The sequence below is a fragment of the Agelaius tricolor genome, unplaced genomic scaffold, assembly GCF_023055355.1.
Source record: "Agelaius tricolor isolate 1412-34295 unplaced genomic scaffold, bAgeTri1.0.p SCAF_10, whole genome shotgun sequence".
NCBI classification, from domain to species: Eukaryota; Metazoa; Chordata; class Aves; order Passeriformes; family Icteridae; genus Agelaius; species Agelaius tricolor.
In genome coordinates this window covers 2,827,973-2,849,132 of record NW_027269270.1, presented here as the reverse complement: position 1 = coordinate 2,849,132, position 21,160 = coordinate 2,827,973, and the positions used below count along the sequence as shown (strand labels likewise).

The window sequence follows — 21,160 nt, the reverse complement described above, 5'->3', positions numbered from 1 at the left end:
CTGCCTCTGCATGACAGCATCCAGGATGGAAGCAGGTGCTTTCTGTGAGGATATATCCCACGTTACCATTTTGTCTCTCTTCAGCTGGTAGCTCTCATTGCACTGTGCCCAGCTGTAAACCAGCCTGGGATGGACTTCTGAAACCACCTCTGGCATCCTGAACACTCCTGATGTAACAGAATGATCCCTCTCACCACCCCTTTCTTAAGGGCAGGGGAACCCAGGATTGCATAAAGCAGATTCTCCCCCTTTTCTCTCTGTGTTACTTGTGAGGAGTGTGTGATACTGCTAAGAGAATGTGGTTCAAAGCCTGCTGGAACTCAGGTGAAAACTTTGATCAGCTTCAATGGGTTTTGGATTGGTCCCCCAAGGACCTGCTTTGATCAGCAAAGAGAGTGCACGGGGCAAATGCAGGCACTGGCATGAGAAGGGCTGCTCTTGCTGTGGGACTGATTTCTGCTGAGGTTTGCAGGTGAAGACAATGGCCCTTAGGGGTCCCTCCCATGCTGAGGGAAGGAGAGGCAGGCTGTCTGCAGGGCACGAGGCAGCTGGGCAGGGAGGCATGTCAGGTGCCAGCTCAAACAACATGCAGAGTGACTTGTACAAAGTGGAGCTTAGATGGCATGACCTGCTTGACTTAGAACCTCAGCTGCAGTCAGTCTTCCTCAGGGAGAAGATGGAGTAAACATGCATTTTTTAACAGGTGACAGGTGAGATAAAGATGAGGAAAGTTAATTGGAATTGTCACTGCAGAGCCTTTTGCCAGAGGCTGGCATTATGCTGAAAAGTGACATTAATAATGTTGGCAGGATGGGACAATCTATTGTTTAATATTAACGACTAAAATTCGCCTTCTAATTATTCACTTAAATTGAGGTGGGAGAGCTTTGGCTTGCTTTAGTTTCCAAACTGCCATTTCCTCTAAAGTGCTCATGGCTGCCACAGACAGTAGTTTAATATAACCCTTACATCTGAAGAGCTCTCAGCATTTTGCTGGGGATGTCTGTTGCTTGGTTGATCACCTTCAGTGGTGTAAATTAGTATAATGATCCATACATCATTAATCAGCTAAGTTATAGCTAAGGGGCAGTTGGGTGTGAATGTAGAGGTGTTTGAGTGTGTGCTCTATGTATACAAATTAAGGTGCTTTAATTAACATATTTACATCATTATAACAAATACTTAGTAATTGTGCTGCACCTGGCTGAATGTTAAAGGTAAGAATGGTTAGGGAAAATACCAGAAAGGCCCTTTAAAATAAATTGTTACTTACAAGTGGTTTAATAGCAACACATGGCTGTGTGGCTCAACCTAAAACTTAAATTTACACTGAAATGCTTTCATTGTTCTATTCAAACAAATTTATGTAAGGTTTTATTCACTGGTTGCAAATGGTACATTTAAAGCATATGCAGTCAAAATGGTGTGGACTTTGGGGATGTCTTTTAGCTTCCTTGTGTATGTTTCAGTATTTCCTAACATGTTAGAAATTATTATTTGCCATTTGGGCATCTTTTCGGCTGTTGGGGGAAGGCTGAAAATTGGGTGCAAGTTTTTGAGCTCATGGCATTTGTAGGGCAGGCCACAGTGAATATTTCCCCTCTCACTTCCTTGTGAGCTTCTTTAGCTGCTGCCACTTGAGGATGGTTTCCTGTTAAATTGTCTGTGTCACTTTTGGAGATGATTTTCCATAAGTTGGTGCTTTTAATGATCCATAGGAGAGAGTAATGTTATGGAAAAGACTTCTAGTAGGGATGCACATCTCATTTTCAGAGGTGAAGCCATAGTTGGCCTTTAAAGGCAGTCACTGTTTGTGTGCATGTGTGCTGCAGTAGGAAATAGGCTTTTTGTGGCCTGGTGGCTCTTAGTTTATCACCTCTGGAAGCCGAAACACATGCTAGCCCTCACCATGCACGATTTTGCCTCTTGTGTAGTGTAGTTCAGTTTTTAGTTCCAGTAATAAAATATCTTTTGCAAGTTTTTTTTTTTTTTTTTAATATAACTAGCAAGATTATGGTGGATTGTTTGTTTATTAAAACTAGTTACCTCATTTTTCCTAGGAATAAAGGATTGGAACAGGTAATTCACAACATGCAGTTGATCCAAAAGAATAGGTTCCCTCTTCCAACCCTCAAGACATCTAAGCACCCATTAGTCTCTTAGCATTAAATAGCTTAATGGAGTAGTGTTAGCAAGACTGCTTCTTCATAGGCTGTTAACAATTGAAAAGAGCTGAAGCAAATTTATTACAAGTGTATTAAATTTGTATTTATTACATATAAATACAGTAAATTGTTCTGTAATGTTATTTTGCATTTAATTTTTAAACTTTCTTTATACATTTTTCATCATTATATATTACAGTGTATTTATTACATATAAATACAGTAAATTGTTTTGTAGTATTCTTTTCTTGCTTTAAACAGTTACCTTCATACCAAGAACGTGCTCGATCTTTATTTTGGCATTTCTTCATTTCACTTTTTTTGAGGTTTGGGCTAATTGGTTAAATCCTCTTGATCTTTCCAAGCTGTTACTGGTGAAGTGATGAGTAAAATATACCATCTCATATATCCATCTGAATTGAAAATACCCTGGCTTTCTTTACAGAGCAGGCCATCGAGATACTGGAATATGGCAAAATTTTATGCACTAGTTACTGATACATAAGGGGTTGTTTTCACCCAGCTGTGCAGTTGCCAAGTAGAGGTTGTGTGACAGCAGGAGGATGTAGCCTAATTGAGGCAAATTGATTATTTATTTTGTGACACTGAGCACATATACTGGGTTACAGGGGATTAATTCTGTCCTGGGTTTCACAGACTTTATGGCCCCACTGTCACACGTGTTCAGGATGAGCTGTGTCCGTATTTACTTCTGGTGGAGCCTGTGGCTAGGATGCCATATGTCCCTACAGAATTCAGACACACATTTTAGGTAATGTTAAATTGGTGGCAGCTTCTCCTCTCAAGTGCATTTTTTTTTCCCCTGAGTGAAGAGCACCATGTTGCAGTTCTGCCTTTGTAAGTCAGACTACACTTGGTATGAAGCCTTTGAACTTGTATGTCTCAGCCTTGATTCTTGTTTCCCAATATCCCCATTATTACATTGGGATGTGGCACAGCTTGGAGCGCATGCCTGTGGGATCTTTGGCCAAAAACTGTAGGTTCCCTCCAGCAGTTTTGGGTTAACACCTCCATGACTGGGGTCTTGCATCAAAGACCATGACAGTCAGTAAGGAAGGCAAAATACAGCTTTAGAAAAATATGCCCAGCCAAGAGGCAATTAATTTCAAAAACTGTTTTAATTAGTTTGTAGGGGTGAGCTGTTTCACATGGCATATGTTTTCCGGGAAATGGTCCAGCTCAGTATTAAGAAGCTACAAGAAAATTGGCACTAAACATATGTGGATGCAAGGGGCTTGAAGGAATGAAACCTTAATAAAGGCCAATGCTGTTGATTTACCTCAAGGAGGCTCAGTTCAGGTGCCTTTTAGATTCCAGGATTACTGACAGTTCTCTTGCCTTAAACAAGTATTGTATTGGTGATCAAATTTTGAGTTCTACCTGAACTGGTAGAACTGAATATGGTTTAAGGCCACGCTCTCATCTGATATTCTCGAGTTGTGCCATTTAGGTCACTGTGCCTGTTTTGAGCTGAGCCAGGTGGGGTAACAATATACCTCTCTAGGAAGAGATAGAGCCCTGACCAGGTGAGCAAAGAGAAGTGCAAGTGATAGGTGTAGTTGTATTGATGGGGTGCAGTTGTATCCTTCTGTATCCAGTGATGGCATCACTGCTTAGGGAATCACCCTTTCTTTGGAAGCTCAAACCCAGTCCTGTTCCCATAGTCTTAGAGTATCTTCCCCAAAACATGCTTAGAGCTGAGGAGACCATCTCCCAAAGGAGGGAATGAGTATGTGTGCAGGGTGTGTGTCACCTGGCATTCTCCATCCTCTTCCAGCAGGAAGGAGAAAACATACCATGCCATGGCCAGTCCCATGAGGTGTGCCTTCTCTTTGGTGGTGTTCAGTGAAATGCCCTAGTGTGTGCCCAGAAGGAAAGGTGGAATAAGGAGTGGCTGTCCATTTGTAATAGGTAACTGAGCAAGGTGTTCATTCCTTCCACACCTCTAGTTTGGCTGTTGCCTCCTTTAATCTCCAGTCAATGTTTTCTGATCAAAATGGAGCTGGAGAGTGTTCTTCACTCTTCAAGAGATGTGGAAGGAGGAGGTGGACAAAGCTCCCTGCTACTCCATTGCTCATTTCCTGTTTTCGTGCATTTCCCCAATTCCTACAAAACTCAGAGACATTTGTTTCTTAATGCCTTAGAATAAGAAGCAGCAAAGCACTGGGATTTCTTAGTTTGCATCCAAAATACCATGTCTTCTAATCATCTCAGAGCAGCAGACATGAAAGCTCCTTCCAGAGAGATGTCACCAAGGTCACACGTTTTCCTTTGAATAATGAGCTGTGCTTTTCAAGGAGCTTAAGATAAACTTCAGGCCTATGGCCCATATGATCTGTTTACTGCATATAAAGACTGCAGCCCTTAGCTAAGCAGGAGCAATGATTCTGTCACTGGAGCTTGGATTGAAACTCCAAAAGTCTTGCATGTGCTTTCCTGATATACCATAGAGCCTGTGCATGTTTTTAGACAAGGCCTCTTATCTTACTTAGCTTCAATTCATAATCTTAAAAAAAAAATGGGCACAATAGCACAGTACAACACAGTTCTTAACTGTTTTTGAAAATGATTCCACATAAAATCCTCAAAAATCAGAGGCAGGGAGCAGGCAATAGTGGAAACAGCTGGGGAATGGGAATCAGGTTATGGAAGAACAAACATAGATAAGTCTCCTCTTGTGTAACTTGCATCTGAACATATTCTGCAGTGCTGCTGAAGGACAAGTTGTTTGATTATTGCAGGGAGACTCTGCATCATAAATACAGGTACATAGGAACAGCTGGGGTTTCCTTTTCTCTCTTTTGTTTACCTATATTTGGATATAAACTGTTCAAGGATCAATGCCTTTTCTCAGCATGGGCACTGCCTACTTTTAAGGGGTGCCATTGTCAGCCACAGCCTACATGTGTTAAGGATGTACTTGGCATTTGGGTATAAACTAGAAATCAGTAAAATCAGATCCTCCAATGTTGTTGGTGTGTGCTTCTCTGCTGATTAGAACCATAGAATCACAGACTATTTGGGTTGGGAGGGACCTTAAAGAGAAGAAGAGAGGAAGTTCCACCCCCTCTGCCATGGGCAGGGACATTTTCTGCTAGACCAGGTTGCTCCAAGTCCTGTCCAACCTGGCCTTTTACTCTTCCAGGGATGGGACATCAACAATGTCCCTGGACAGCTTGTCTAGTGCCTCACCACCCTCCCAATGAAGAATTTTTTCCTAATATCCAATCTAAACCTCTTCTCTGTTAGTGTGAAGCCATTCCTCTTTTCTGTCACTCAATGCTCTTATAGTCTTTCTTATTGGCTCCCTTCATGTACTGCAGTTAGGTCATCCCAAAGCCTTCTCTTTTCAAGGCTGAACAATCCCAATTCTTTCAGCCTTTCCTCATAGGAGAGGTGCTCCAGCCCTCTAATCAACTTGGTGTCCCTCCTCTGGACTTGCTCCAACATTTTAGAGCTGATAGAGCTGTGGGATACCAAACTCAGAGGCAGTCTGCTGAAAAAATGGTCTTTCAGGCCCTGTGGTTGAAAGGAAAACCTTTTTCTCAGGGTTGGGATGCCTCAGTCCTGGTCCTGAGATACAAAAAGCCAGCTAGAGACAGGTGGGTTGGTTTGGCTCCATAAGTGAGATGGGGCTCAGTCTGCACAGGGCTGTATGAACTGACTCCAGCAGTGGTTCTCCAGCACTGTAGGTCTCTGTGCTCTCTCTGTGTAGGGAATCTGTGGCTGTGGTGTCTGGCAGTCACTGTCTGCCTAATTTCTTGCTGGGATCTGGTGGTACCTTTATTATATACAGGAAAAGCTGCTTCCTTCAGCTCTGGGAGTGTATGGAGGTTTCTGCCTTTGCACAGCAGCCATGGAAGTTTGCTGTTCCTCTTGGCTGAGAAGGCTTTGATGCATCACACACCTTGCTTATGTTTCTCTAGCAGAGAAGTTTGCCCTCAGCAGAGCTCATTGCCTGACAGGTGCTCACCCAGGATCAGTCCCTGAACTTTGGACTGAGAGCTGCAAGTGTTGTCACATCCTCCTGCATGTGATGTAAAGGACAGGACAGTTCTGGAGCTGAAAGTAAAACCTTTTCTTCTGGCATCATGTTAAGCAGGGTGATCATCCTCTTCTTTTAAGGAGATCTATTATGTCTTTACATTTATTGAAATAATTTTTGAGCTATAGGGTGGGATTATAAATGTTAATAGCCTCAAAATAGCATGGATTTTGATAGCAAATGCATCAGTGCAGAAATTGAGATTCTCCTTACTGTGTTTATCGTTGCTGTCCACAAATGTTTTTAAACAGCTTTTTACTTTAAACAGCAATGTAATGTTGTCTCCAGATCTTGGAAACCATTTTCAAATGTGTGAATTGAAAGTGTGGATTTGGAATGTAAAAAAAAAATTTCTCCCAGGAGGTCAGAATTGCTGGTCTCTGTATAACTGAGTTTTCTTTTAAGTCTTCCCACTATGTGTGACTCATCATTGTGCTAAAGTATCCCAAATCCTTTGTTACAGAAGCTTGCAGCTCTTGTGCTCAAATGGGTCAGTAATCTTTGATTTCAGGCACTTTGCTTAATCTTAAATAAGGTATTTCTTAACAGAGCATAGTATCTTAAGAAAGCTCTTATGTGCTTTTGAGTAATGGCCTTCTGCTTTCAAAGACCCACAAGTTTTACATGCTAGCTTTAAAAAACAGGCAAGTTTGCTATGTGAATAAGGGAATAGAATGCTTATTTTGAAAATTGTTCCAACAGTTGTTAATGGCTTTGCTGTGATGCATAAAGTCCATAATCTTAAGGTCAAAACACTATTTTTGACTCGTTCTGTCTTCATAAAAGTGGTGCAATCAGTGTTGGCTTTTGTTGGAGAAAGCATGGCACTGTGAGGTACTGATGCAGCCTGTGCTGGTAATCTCCAATAAGTGAAGTACAGCTTTTCACCATGCAAGTAATTACCCCAGGATTGGTCCACTTAGGGTAAAGCATTGTTATTTTAATGCATTTTGATGCATGTGGTGCTGAGAGAGAGTAGTAATTTTCTTTATGGGGATTTAATTTCAAAAAGTTAGGAATCTGTATTTGTCCAGCTTTTCTTGTTGGCTTCCACTTGTTAAATGTTTTCAGTTGCACCATACAGTTCTTCTGGGGGAGCAAATAAGGCATCTTAATTATTTCTATTGTGTTACCCCATGTTTTCTCATCTCCTTAGCATTGCCTGTTTGCTTACTCAAAACCAAATTAAAGTGTAGTAGTGGAACACACTTTAGAACTGCTAATAAATGAAGGGAATTATCAGAAAGGCTAAAAGAAAATTAGGAGGAGTAGCATTTTGTGAGCATTTTGGCTGGCAATATAGTCTGTGCCTCCTGCAGTGCTAGCTATCAGTGTTCCTGGTGAGTTTGTCTGATTTTGAGCCCTCAAGCTGCTCAGGAAGTTCCCCACAGATTCTGGCTTATAACAAAAGTAGTTATGAGTTTGTGTTATTTTTTAAGTATGTGGGGGAAAAAAAGCCCAACAGTTCCTCTTGAACTCACAATATAGTGGTTTTCCACTTCTGGCAGCTTCTAGTTATTTTAAACTTTGTGAAAGATGTGGGGTATTTTATTAAAGTAAACAAGCTATCTGCAGTGACTGCTCTAAAAGAAAAACACTCCTATTTTTCAAAAACTCTAAACTTCAATAAGGACACAGAAGTGTGTATTCTTTATGGGCACTTAGCTTGACCTCAGCCAGCCCAATTTCTTAGTAGCATACATCCTGCTGAATTGGGTTTTTATAAGTTATAACTTAAGATATTAAATATAGATAAATTGGTTTCCTATGAACTACATAATTTTCAAATAAACAAGTGTTTTGAATATATACATTACTGGGAGAGTCCTTATAGGAAACTCATCTCCCAGGTGAAAGCTGGTCAGTTTATTCTGTCTTGTCTCTGGAGAAAGTAAGAAAGATTTTGAGAATCCTTTACAAATCCATTTCTCACATCAGGCAGAATGGATTGATGACAGGATGCACTTGCAAGTGGCCATGAGCCCCAAACCCAGCTGAGAAGTGTGGTGGCTGCTCCAAGCCATGAGGCTGGCCCTGTGTTCCCAGATTCCTTGTGAATTGCATAAATGGAGAGTGACATACTTGCTGAGTCTAATGGTGTAAACTTTGTGAGCAGAAATTGTTTACAGATCTGTTTTGGAGAGAAGATTTGAGCCTGGCCTTTGCAGCCTCTCAGGGAGCACCCACAGTCTGTTTTGGACCCTCTAACCCAGCTTGAAATTCTCTTTTATGGTATCCCTCTGCCCAATCCAAACATTCTATTTACAGATTTATTACCTGCCTTTAGTAAGATATCTGTGTCTCAATACTTATCAGCAGAGCCCACCTTTACTGCAAATGGACAAGGGCTTCCATGAAACTGGGACAGCAGGAAAAGAGGCTTTTTCTTGTTTCTTTGTTAGATAAAAAAGTCAGAGGTTGGGGATTTTTTTGGAAGCCCATGTCTGAGGCTCTTAAGGAGAGCTATCATACTGTAGTCTATTTGGACAATTTTCCTGCTGTCACACCTCTGTGGCTGACATGACTGTGACACTTGTGGGACCCATGTCCCATAAGCATCAATCACCTTTAAATGAAATGAAATTTGGTACTTCTTACAAAATGCCTGATGACAGGCAAATGTCCTTTGAGTTTGCTACTCTTAAGAGCTGAGCAAAGACAATAGAGAAGACATGAGGAATGAAGGGAAAATACTGAAGGGGGCAAGGCAGGATGTGGATGTGCAGGTGCGAGCCATCCTGAGTCCTGGGGGTGATAATGTGACTGCTGGCGAGTCCTGTTTCACAGTGGAAACATCTCTTCCTGGCTGGTTCTGGTATCACATTGTCTCTGCCATGGAGCACTGCTTATTTGCATAAGTCATCAGCAGGGTACTACTTTTTCCACAAAGCAGGATGCATGCTAAGAGGAATTTTAGGGCAGCTGTAGTTGCTTCAGCACTCCCCAGCCTGGGAGAGACACTCTGCTTTTGTGAGCATTGGCTTTGGTTGAGCAGAAAACCAAGTGATGCTGTTTCAGATGTAGCTTGGATGTGCTGTGAGTGGTGGTGGGCATTTCTAGGGACTCTCAAGGTGCAGACCTTCAGGCAGGCCTGGAGGAAATGATGGCAGGGCATGTCTGGAAAATCCCCAAAAAAAGCAAGCAAAAAAGCTTTCTGTTTTCAACTACTGAAAGACTCTGCTTTGCTTAATTCCCCTTCACCCTATGACAGGTAACTTGTACATTCCAGATTGCTAATGGAGATAAGTGGTTTAGAGGTGACTTCGGAAATAACAGGTTTAAAGCCTCTGGGAGATTTTGCTCGGTAGTTGTGTATAGGAAGTGCATGTATTACAGGAATATGTGTTAAATGGGTTTTTCAGTATGATCCTGAACAAAGCTCATATCATCCTCTGGTTCTTTCTAAAACAGTTGCAGTAAAACTTCCAGAATGTGCTGTGGGATGGGCTCAGTACTGCAACAGTACTGCTTGGCTGTAATGCTCTAAACTGGGGAGAAGGAAAAAACAGAAATCCAAAGTATATATAAAAATTTCTTTCAAAAGGTGGGGAGCACTGTGTTCCCTGTCATGTTTGCTCCCAGGTGGACATCTTCAGGCAATGTTTTTATGCCACTTGTTGTTATCTTGGAGGTCTCTGGTGGCAAATAAGCCATGACATTGGAGCTGTGTCTTTGAGGATGTGTTCTAGCAAATGTGTTCTGTGTGCCTTCCTCACTGAATATGATGCTTTGGGCTTCTGATCTCAAGGACATCCATATCAGTGCAAAAATCTGCAGCTTAAGCTCAGTTTCCAGGGTACTGCACAGTTTGCACAGTTTGCTCTTGACTCCTCCAAGTTAACTTCAGTGCACTTGGAATTAGAGATAACATAGAGCCAGCTGATTACAGAACCCATGTACTGGCCATAGGCTAACATGGCTTCCCCCTGCAGTCCCAGAGCAGCCTTGCATCCTGAACCTTTGCTGTTCTCTTGCCATCATTTCCACTGGCACACTGGGAAAAGGCTGCACTTGGTTACTGCAGGATTATAGAGCTACAGAGAGATGTTACATCATGGCTGTGCTGGCAGTGTATGTTCAACCTTATCATTAGGTGCAGGAGCTGAGAGACCTTGGTTTTGGTCCTGTCTGAGACAGTAACCTGCTTTGTTACACACAGAAAGTCTCTCAGTCTACAATCCTGTCAAAGAGGATTTTCACTTTTTCAGGAGAATCATCTGAAGTTTTATTGACACCCTTAAATTGTGTAATATCACATAGATGATAAGAAAAATAAACTCATCCCCAACCAAAAAAAGTGATATATTTTATTGTGTATTATTTTGTATTTCCATCACATCTCTGATAGAGCAAGTTGACTCTTGGGTTATAGGATGTACTGAGGAAATTTTCTATCTGCCTGGACAGGAAAATCTTCAGGATAAACAGAACTGGTGTGCCAGAAAAAAATACTCAAGCAAGAGGATGGACCCAAACCAGTGCAGCAGTTGTTGCTTTCTAACCCTGTCTAAAATGCCTTCATGTCCTTCATTTCTTACTGGCATAAGACTTGCCCTGTCAGTAAGGCAAAAGGCTCCTGTGCTGTCCTTTGGAGTATGGTTCTTTCATCTGCCTCCACTCCATGCATGAGCTATAGATGTGTTACACGCCTGGATATGCTGTAGGGGAAGGAAACACACCTTTAATTTTGGACAAGAGAGCCTGGAAGCCAAAGCCACAACGAGCTTAGCATGGAGCAGCATTTGCTGCTTTCCTTCTGTGGTGAGTGTGGCATCCTGAAATCCATGCTTAGCAAAGCTGAAGTGGCTCTGGCCAGCTGTCAGTCTCATTGTGATGCTTTGTCCTGACACTTCCTCCCAGCTCCTCAGGTCCTTTTCTTGTGTCCCATCCTCCCTGCCTTTTTCCTCCCTCTGAATTACTGTGATGACTGAGGGAAAGACTCTTTTATACTTGCTGGTTTGCACCAGCCTGGCTGTCAAGGTGTTTGTAAGGAGATGAAAGGCAGTGGCTGATTTTCTCTGTTGATTGTGTCTGTCACTCATGGATGAAAGCCCTTTGCAATCTTGGCACGTCCTGGCTTTATTTGTTGCATGAACTCTGCCTGGGAACAGCCTGATTTCATCGCACACTCTTGGATTTGCATCCATGAGCTAACTCAGGGCTAGGGGTTGTTTGAGAAAGTGCTATTAGTCGAAAGACAGGTTAAAAGCAGAGTTTAATAAGATGCATACAGTACAATACCTGTATTTTGAAGTAGGTTATTCTTTTTTATTTGCTGTTCACTGAAAAAAGAAAGAAACAAAGAAATAGTAATAACTTCTTAAAACTTCTTAGTAGTGTTTTTCATTGTCTTGGCTCTGAGAGGTAGGGGAAATGTAAAGTCAAGTCTCAAATTTAAAATTTTCCAGCTTCCAATGGGAACTCCTTTATGTGGTGCTGGACCAAAGTATGAAAACATCAAACATATCTTCTATGTGTGTGATATTGAGGTGAGGATGGTCCCTAATAGATGGAAGATTTCTCAGTCCTGGATCTTAAATAAATATTTTCTCTTGGATACCAACTTGTAGGGCTGGTGGTTTCTGTTTCACTAAATGACTACTAGAGAGTCCCTGTCCAGAATCTCTAGTGAGCTTTTTCTTTCCACCATGTGAAGATATAGCTTGTGCCCATACAACCATTTCATGGGTGTCTGAAATAGCTGGGGCCTCCTAAAGTAAATGCAGAGACTGTAGTACATTGCTATCCAGCATCTTCATTAGCAGTGAGAGTCTTAGGACAGCCTTTCTTCTGGAGGTAAGATCCTTCAATGGAGGGAGATGGCTGATCTGTGGCCAAGGTGGGTGACAAGGGGAACTCAGGGACTCTGTCTCTGCTTTGCTGACAAGCTGAGAAAAAAAACAGGCCAGCAATCCATCTTGCAAGTCTCTTAAGCTATCATAAGGATTTATAGGAACTCATTATGCAATAAATTATAGATATAAAATAGCAGGTGGTACATCTTTCAAGCAGTATGTATTAAAATTCAGCTTGACAAGGCCAGGAAAACAGCCCCCAGACCTATCTTCAATAACCACAGGGGGAGTAAGCTGTGGTTAAGAGAAGTGGAGTGTAAATGACAGCTCTATGCCAGTAAATACAACAAAATGCCTCAGTGGTAATTGTCATCAGAACGATTTCCTTCCCTGCTAGTTACAAAATCAGATAAACTATTAGAAACACCATTTGTAAAACCCAGACACCATATATTTCCATCAAATGTAGCAGTTGTTTCTGTCTCTGAGATTCCTGACAAAAACCCCTTGGGGTTCTAGCTGGGCTGCTGAATACAAGCTGTGAAAATATTGGCATGCTCATTTTATCCTTTGCTATCCTTGTCCTTCTCTGTTTCCATTCTTTAATCCTTACTTAGTGGCAGCCACTAATGCAGCCCAGTTACTTCTGCGTCAAGAGGATCAGAAAACTGTTTTCTCTCAGGCCAAATGTGCTGACACTGCTGACCTTGATTTCTATAAATGATTGAACAGTGTCTCCTGTCTGCTGTGTATTTCAGGCCCCACTTAGCCAAGATTCTTGGATGCTGAGACAGCTTTTCATCTTCCCTGTCTCCTCCTCAGAGTCATGACCAAGCCAGGCTTTGTCTCCTCTACCTTCATGACTGTGAGCTGCTTAGGCTGGCAGTATGTTTTTCCCCATGAACACACCTTTCTCAATTTGCAGGGTTTTAAAATTGTCTTTTAACTATTGAAAGATTTGATGTGGATGTTTTAGTGAAAATGAGTCACCAGGCAAGCAATGGGAATTAAGCGTTGGGAGTAATCCATTTCAATGCAGATGCAGTGCAGTAGTTTTTGGAATAAATAAATTTGTGATGGTACTATCAGCATTGCTTGTTCTTGAATCATTTAAAGCTTTTATAAATCAGCTTGGTCAAAAGGGAACATGCTGAACTGGCTTTCAGAGGCAGCATGTTCCAGGAGTGAGGGAAGGACTGAGTTATGTGCTGCCCAAAGCCAACTCAAACTGGTGGTGAAAACCTCAGCACAGGTTTTTCCTCAGTCAGTGTGGCTTTGGAGGCTTGATTCTCAAGTTGAGGCAGCATCTACTGCAGTCCTTGCTGAATTTCAGGCCACATCTACAGCCATGGTAAGCTGCTGGCTTCTGCTGATGGTCAGTGATTTACAGCAGCACAGCCTGGCCTCTGCTTTGCCTCCTTTAGCTGAAGTGCTTTAAAGCTATTTGCTCTCTGCATCAACCCTAGCTGAAGTTCAGATATAATTGACCTTCATTTCCTAGCACTTTGGAAACTGAATAATAATAAATGTGTAGTGAATTCTGCCCTGCAGATAACCAGATTGGTTTTTTGCATCCCTTTGAAAGATGTCTGTTATTTTAAGCCTCTGCTGCCAAGGGGAAAGCATAGGGACATGGAAAGTAGGAAGGAGGAGGAGAGTAAAAGGAAGAAGCTGTGGGGAAAGGTTTGATGCTAATAGATTGGATCCATTTGCAGCATTGTTGGGCAAAGCACTAGATGCTGAAAAGTAATTTGTGGCAATTTAGGCTTTTATCATAGCATGTATGTTGCTCTTGAGGTATATATAGCAAAAGGCAAGCTCCCAGACTGCAGAGTTAATAACCTTAAATGTGCATTTCTGCAGGCAGATTGCTGAAGCTAATAGATATCTATCTAGATATCTCTGCAAGGCAGAGTCAGGGCCTCAGGTGGATGGGCTGACCCTTCAGGATAACAGCTCCTTTCTCAGGAGAACAAGTGGAACAGCTTAGGAAAAGAATGTACTTAGTCCTTACAATTTTCATTGCAGATGACTCTGCAGAACAGGTGTGTTGTTGGGTAGATCATACAGAAGTATTTGAACATACACAAGTCCTGAAATGAGAAAGGAAAGCAACTACTGAAAAAGAGATATTTTTAAAATTAGTACAATGTATTAATTTATCAATCCTGTTGGTTTTAAGAGTTTTATAAGAGGAGGAGTAACTTTAATGAAGAATAGTTACAAATACCTTGTGCATAAAATAGAACTTCAGTCCTCTGTTGTGCATGTGTATGCACACTGGGTTTTTTCTATCAGTTTTGTAGGTAGAAGCCAAAGTGATTACCAAAACGAGGAAAAGGCAATCCCTAGTGGATACAGCAGAGGAAGTAGCATGCTTGATCCACAGACAAATGGCAGAGCCAGAATGAGCAGGTTTCCTTGACTGTTTGATGCTAGGTCACAGTGCATCCAGCCTAGAGCTGTCAGCCCTTGGTTGGTCTGCATCAACAGAGAATCTGTCAGATGTACTTCAGTGCTGAATGCACTTACCAGGCTGTATTTGTGAATGAGACTAAAAGTTTTCTTCATTGTGATAAGCTTGCATGTCCTGACATAGGTTTCCATATCCAAGGTAGAAGTTATTAATCACAGCTTCTCGTTAGGAGTGAAACAAACCAGCTCATCTGTTTTGTGCCCTCTCCCTGGTGGAAAGTGTCACTTGGAGCTGCCAAAGTGCCATCCCCTGCCATCCTGGCTCTAGGGCATCAATAAAACAGCCTGTCCCTTCATCTGAGCACAGAGCTTTTCTAAAGACACTGCCAGTTTCAAGTAATTCCTTATTAGGACAGGTTCTTCTTGATTTTTGTCTCAAGCAACAGGGTTTGGGAGAAATACAAACAAAAAGAAACTCTTCCTGATACATTCTGCACTGTGATTATTAGAGAATGCTTACAGGAGGTGGAAAACCCCATTGATGTATCTGGTGCCACATTCTGACCAGGCACTTAAATGTTAACTTCTTGCTTTTTATTTAAATGCCCTGAACGTGGAGTTGTGGGCATCTCTGAGTGGGTGGGTGTCTCTTCTGTTCTCTAGCAGAAGAACTTTTGAATCATCTCATTTTCTTCCCTTGCTTCTTCCTCAGCAAGAGGTGGAAATGGTGATAACAGCCTGAATCCAGCAAATTTGTGGGGCAGCAAAAATGCTCCCCACTTCTGGCATCTGTATTTTGATTGTCTGGTATTTTTGGTATTCTGCTGGTGGCTAAAATCACATTTATTGCAGTGGACTTTCAACAGACTACAGGGACACGTATTTAATGGTGGTAGAATAGATAATGAAAGCGCAAAGCCAAGTTTGCTTTTGGTAAAAATGCTATCTGACCATCTGGCATTCAACTAGCAGGTGTCTCCATCCCTCTGTTAATGTCCCTGTTGAGTGCCTCTGTCTCCTTGCCCCTCCCCAGAGGGGTGTTCCACCTCCTCTGGTTCAGGCTTGTGTCGCAGTGGTGGCACATCAGAGGGCTGGGATTGGGATGCCACGTGCTGAACCCTCGGCTGTCAAGAGCATTGATCTTTCTGCTGAGGCAGGGAAAATTTAATTAGCTTATTTTAACATTCATCTTTGTCCTGTGGCTTGGTGGAGTTGATGCTGGCTGGAGCCTCAGTTCCACACAGCTCATTTACTGTAACTAATTATTGCTCATAAGTGAATGGTGCACTCAGCTGGCAGCCTCTGCAGTAAGGTGGAATTTATTCCATTGCAAGTTTTTCATTTATTTGCTGTCAGAACCATATGAAACCTTCCCCCTTCAGGGCAGCAAAACCTTTCTGTTCTTGTTGGATGTTAACTGGGCAAACTGGTGGAAAGCTGTAGTTAGCACAACCCCATGCCAGTGATGTGGTACAGAAAAGGTGACTAATTCAGTGACAAAGGATGAGAGTCCAGGAAAGAGAATGAACCTGAACTGCTCTCTAGCTTAAGGTTAGTTGCCTTTCTGAGTATGCATTATGATTGTCTCTGATTTCACACTTACATCTTACTTTTTGTCATTACCTTCTATCCTTCTTTTTAATTTGGTTTAGTTATATGTTTCTTACTACTCTAGCTCCTGGCAATGCCTGCCCTGTTCTTGCTGAAGCTTTAAGACAGTGAACTCTCAAACAAAAGCATTAACTTGAGTCAGTTACCCTATACAGGGAATTAATTTCTGAACAACTAAAGTCAAAAAATTTACAAGAGTCTTGGCCATGAGAAGCTGCAGCCTTAAATATAGGTGACAGTACTAGCTGGCTTCATAATCCTTGGGGATACTTAAGGACATGTGGTGGAAGACCCCTTTGTCCCTGACGGGAGACACTTGGGTTTCTGTCTGCTGCTTGCACCTGGAATGTTTTCCTCAGTGTCTTCTGGTCAAAGCCTTGGAGAAAGGAGAGAGGATGGATGGTGGGACAGGCAGAGGCTGTTTCAGCAAGCTAACTACATTTTCTGCCCAGGCATTTCTCTCTGATTAAAGAGGGTCACAGAAAGGGCACTAACATCTGTGGGAACCTTTCTTACTTATCCCAGCTAAACTTAAGACCCTCTGCTACAACTTTGGCAAGAAAAACAGTTCTAAGAAGAAATTGTAGTAGTTCCCTGCCTTGGTATCTTCAGCTGTTTTGAATGTCATACTGGGAAGTCAGTGAGGGACTCTTGCTCTTCTTCCATTAATTTCTGTGCATCTCAGCGACCATTTTCCTCCACTTTCCTCATTCCTGCTTGGGATTGCCCTGCAGCAAAATCTCTGCATAGAGCAGCTCTGACAGTTCTCCCAGTCTGGAGGGAGTCTGGCTGGAATTGTGCTGTGCTCCATTTCCCTTCCTGATGGACAGGTTTTTGGAGTCAGTGCCAGCTTTTTTTACTGCTGGCCTAGGCAGTAAGCAGCTCCTTAGTGGTCCCCAAAGCAGGCTGGACATAACAGGGAATCTGAATTAATGAGTCTTGGGAAATAAAGCTGAGGGAAAAAGGCTCAGACAGAAATGTACACATGAGATGTAAGGACGTTTTATAGTCCCTTACAATGTTGAGTTTATGCTAAATTCACTGCATAGAGACTAGTGAGCATATTTTTCTATTTCTTTGTAGGAACAGAGGGTTTCCCTTGTTTAACACTCAGACTCAGCATCCCATCATCTGCTTACCCAGGTATGACCTTTTAACTTGTTGGCATAGTTTAACAAGCAGGCTGCTTCAACAAAATAAGAAGGCTTGAGAAAACTTCTCTAGTTCCTGGAATACTTAATTTTTCTGGGGCTACTTCCTGTTTTTGCAACACTCCTACTTTTAGAAAGTAGGAGTATTTTAAGTAGATTTTTTTCCAAAAAGTCTCCTGCATCTGATGGGAGCCACAGTGTCCATTGTCAAAGCAGCTGTCTCACTTTTGCCTTAGCAAGAACCTGCTTACAGCCCTGGGTGGAAAGGGCCTAAGATGGTGATGATCCAAAGGCAGAGCATCTGAGAGAGGTGACAGTGCTCCTGCACTCTGCTCTCATTTGTCTCATCCTGCTGCTGCACTTGGTTGTACTACAGGAAAGATGAGAATGATTTGGCAGAGTAATCACAAGCACAATGATTCCTGATCTCCAGAATCAAAAATGATTGGGTGAGATCAAAGAAATGCATTTTTTCTGCTTTTGGGAAAGAGAAAACATTCAGAAGACTCCTGTCCAGAAGAATAAAAACAAGCATTAGAGAAAACCTGTGTCATGTGGATGAGTAGATACATGTTTTGCCAGTATTTCTGTATTCACATGTATTCGTTCCAGTTTGATTTTCAAGTGAGCATAGTTGCTATATTCACAAGCATGAATTTTAAATGTTAAAGACAAAATACTGAACTCCAGCAAAAGGGAACAGAGTTTGATTGCAAAACTGCATCTGAAGCATAAGGAAGAGATGCAGTTGTGAGCAGGGTGGCAAAGTGCTGGAGCTTCTGCTGGTGTAACTTCATTTGGGCAGGGCAGGGGGCAACACTGCCATTATTTTGGGGAGAAGGGGTGTGTTTGCTCTGGCCTTGCAACACAAGCAGAATGAAGGTTTCAGTGAGCACAGATGCCTGTAGAAGCTCATGTAACCTCTCAGCCCAACAAGCCAGAGGAGGTTCAGACTCTGCATCCTATGAAGAGTAGCATGAACACATAAGCATGAAAGTTTTATTCAGGTGGTAAAAGTACCTACTTTGCCTTGTCACTAATATAAAGGAAGGTGTTGGTTTATGGCAGTTTAGGACACGTTTTTGTGAGATCATTGTTGAGCAGTGAGCAAAATCAATCTCCTGTATTCTCCTTGAGTAGTCAGCCATGCTTCTGAGGCTGCCTGGATACTTAAAGATGGAAAATTGAAGGATCAAGCACAGGTTTAAAGGAAAGCAAGCTGATGCTACAGGATGAAAAAAGGTAATAGTGTATGGTGTAGGATTTGTGTGGACAGGTACATGTGCACTTCTGTGTGTATGTATTGGGTACAAGGCTGCTTTTGGGCTTGAGCTATTATAAGCCTGTAAATCTATCAATTTCCCAACCAGCCCCAAGTTTACTTCTGCATGCAGTCTCTCCTGGATTTATGAACTTGAAGGAAATGGAAATAGAGAATCAAATTTGGCTGTCTGCATTTGTAGGCTGTAAAAAGCAAACACATAAGTTGATTTTCCATACGTGAACTTTTCTCTCTCACAAGCCATGGCACCACAGGCCTGACATGGGCTGTGGGAGCACATAAAGTGTGTGTGTGCCAGCCTCTCCTGTCTTGAGCCATATGATGTGCCTGAGGATTAAGGTGCTTCTTGTTATTTGCTATTCCTCCTCCTGGAAAGCACAGCACAGCCACCCCAGCAGTTTTGGAAGCAGCCATTTGCCTTCTGGGCCTCAAACTGTGGGAGGGCAGGAGCCACCCCAGCCCTGGCATTTGCTCCCATCAGGATCCCTTTGCTCCTGGAGGCTGCCAGCACATCCAGCACCCTGCAGGCTCCTGCCAGCCTCTGCCAGGCAGGAGGGGCACCATAAGCAGTGATCCTGCACGCTTCAGGAATTTTCCCATGGCCTCAGAATACCCCTGCAGCAGTGCAAGTACTAAATGAAGGATTAAATTAGCCTGCAAGACTTAAAGTACCAGGCAGTTTTTATTGTAGTTGCCATTTTGCTGTTGATAATGTTCCAGTAGTGATAAAGTAAGTTCTCAGTTGTCTGCTGTGCACAGCTTAAATTGTCTCTGCAGATCCCACCCTTAACTGCCAGACCTAAATGATTGCTCTTGGAATAAAGAATATATCCATGGAGTGCTCCATAGCCTCTTGATGCTGCTCAGAGGCCACAAATAGTTTAAGAAGTTGGCAAGTCTGAAATGAAAAGAGACAGAAACAGTCATAGATCAGAAATAGCATTTTCTTCACAGGGTTTCTGCATCAGTGATTAGAAAATCAAATACAGGTGTAAGATGCTGTGAGCATTGCTGTCTCTCCTTTGTCTCTGTGTGACTAACAGTGAAAATTTGCAGTGGAAATAATGTATCACAGGTGTGGGACAGGGAAAGCTGTGAGGTGGGGGTCAGCAAAAGGAGATGTGTAAGAGCATCCCCCAAGGCTGGGCTGCTGGATGGGGAGGAGGAATAGCAGAACCAGGAGTGTGGCACAGAGGGCATCAGGAATGGGTGATAAAGCTCTCTGAGCTGGGATGTCAGTACAGCCTGTGTGCAGCATTTGGAGCTGGGGACTCAGCTTTGGGAGAGTTGCAGCATTCTTCTGGTACTGTGGTTTTGCTTCTGGGGCTGCTGCAGAAACTCTTCATGCTGGTCACTGGGCCCTGTGGTTCCCTGTGCATTGGGAACAAACTCAGCATCTCCTTCTGACACGAGCTTTTCTGTGTGTGAGCTGTCTCTCTGAAGGGACCCCAAAACACAAAGGTGCCAAGAGCATTTACTTATCTGGGGCTGTTTCTAAGCAGGAGAGGGGAACTTTTAGCACCCTTGTAAGGCTCTGTCACATTGAGATTACAGGTAATGTTGAGTAACCTTTTGAGTGTAAGCATTGTTTGAATTCCTTTTTCTGCTGTGAACCTCCTAATGCTCAGAAGGGGAGGCACGGAGATGGGGATGAAGCTTGGCAGCAGCCATCTGGAACAGAGCCTTGAGGGCAGCAGGAGGTCAAGCTGAGCATGCAATGCACTCAGGGAGAGCATTTGTGTATTGATACTTTGTTCAATTAGGCTGGAACCCCTTTGGATACAGGCTCATTTTAGATGCATTTTGTACAGGGCATACGTACCCCATAGCTTGTATTTTAGGGTTAGAAGTTTCCCTCATCAGTGACTGAATGTTAACATTATACAGAAAGATGTCAGTGAGGAATGATTAGAATATCTTTTAGAAAAGAAATATGAATTGATACTCACTAGAAGGGTTTCTTGTAGTAGCTGCAGAAAAATGTTGGTTTGGTTTCTGAGGAGTAAAAAATTCTAGTGGTTCTTGTTTTTTATTTTGCTAACATTTGGGGTTGTTTGTTTGTTTGTTTTGGTTTTTGGGGTTTTTTTTGCAGTGGTTGTTGTAGCACTAGGGAAAGTTGGCAAGTGGGCAGAGTGCAAGGTGGAGCTTAGTGGCATTACTGGTGTTGTTTTCTCCTTTCTTTTCCCATGCAGTTGGCCTGAGTGTGTCCTGCTTGGCATTGGGAGGGCTGCAATGAGGCATCCCCACTGGGTGGTTCTGACATGGGGCTGAAGGAGGCTCTTGGCACACTTATGTCACAGTCAGTGTGACATCCATTCCTCCTTCATCAGCCTTCCTCTTAAAAATAGTCTCCTGCCAACCAGTAGGCTGTTCTGCGATCTCACTTGAAAGAAACTTTGAGCTTCCAGGTCAAACTTACAAAAGGTCCTTGTACCAAACCAGCCTTTGGGATGTCCTCCTTTGTGTTTATCACTTAGCATCAATCCACCTCTTTCCTCCTTTGAAAGGAGGGCTGTCATCAGTTTTGTAATCAACTTCTCTTCCCTCCTTTCTTCTGATTGTCCTAATAGCCATTATCTGTGCCTTCATTCCTTTGCAAACGCCTGTTTTGAACACAACCTGTTTTGAATATTTTGTTACTTGTATCTGTGAACTAGCAAAAGTAGAATTTGCTA

The 21,160-nt window shown here is 42.6% G+C and overlaps 1 protein-coding gene across 29 annotated transcripts in view; it reads left to right on the top strand.

Annotated features, from left to right (window-relative positions):
* Nucleotides 1–21,160, top strand: part of MAP2 (microtubule associated protein 2) — a 222,145-nt gene that overhangs the window by 104,383 nt on the left and 96,602 nt on the right. For 3 of the 29 annotated variants that reach the window (XM_071434373.1, XM_071434377.1, XM_071434375.1), the window contains one exon: nucleotides 17,136–17,195. The exons of the other annotated variants lie outside the window; for them this stretch is intronic. The gene's annotated coding sequence lies outside the window, so the exon portion shown is untranslated. The remainder of the gene's footprint in view (nucleotides 1–17,135; nucleotides 17,196–21,160) is intronic. 29 annotated transcript variants of the gene reach the window in all.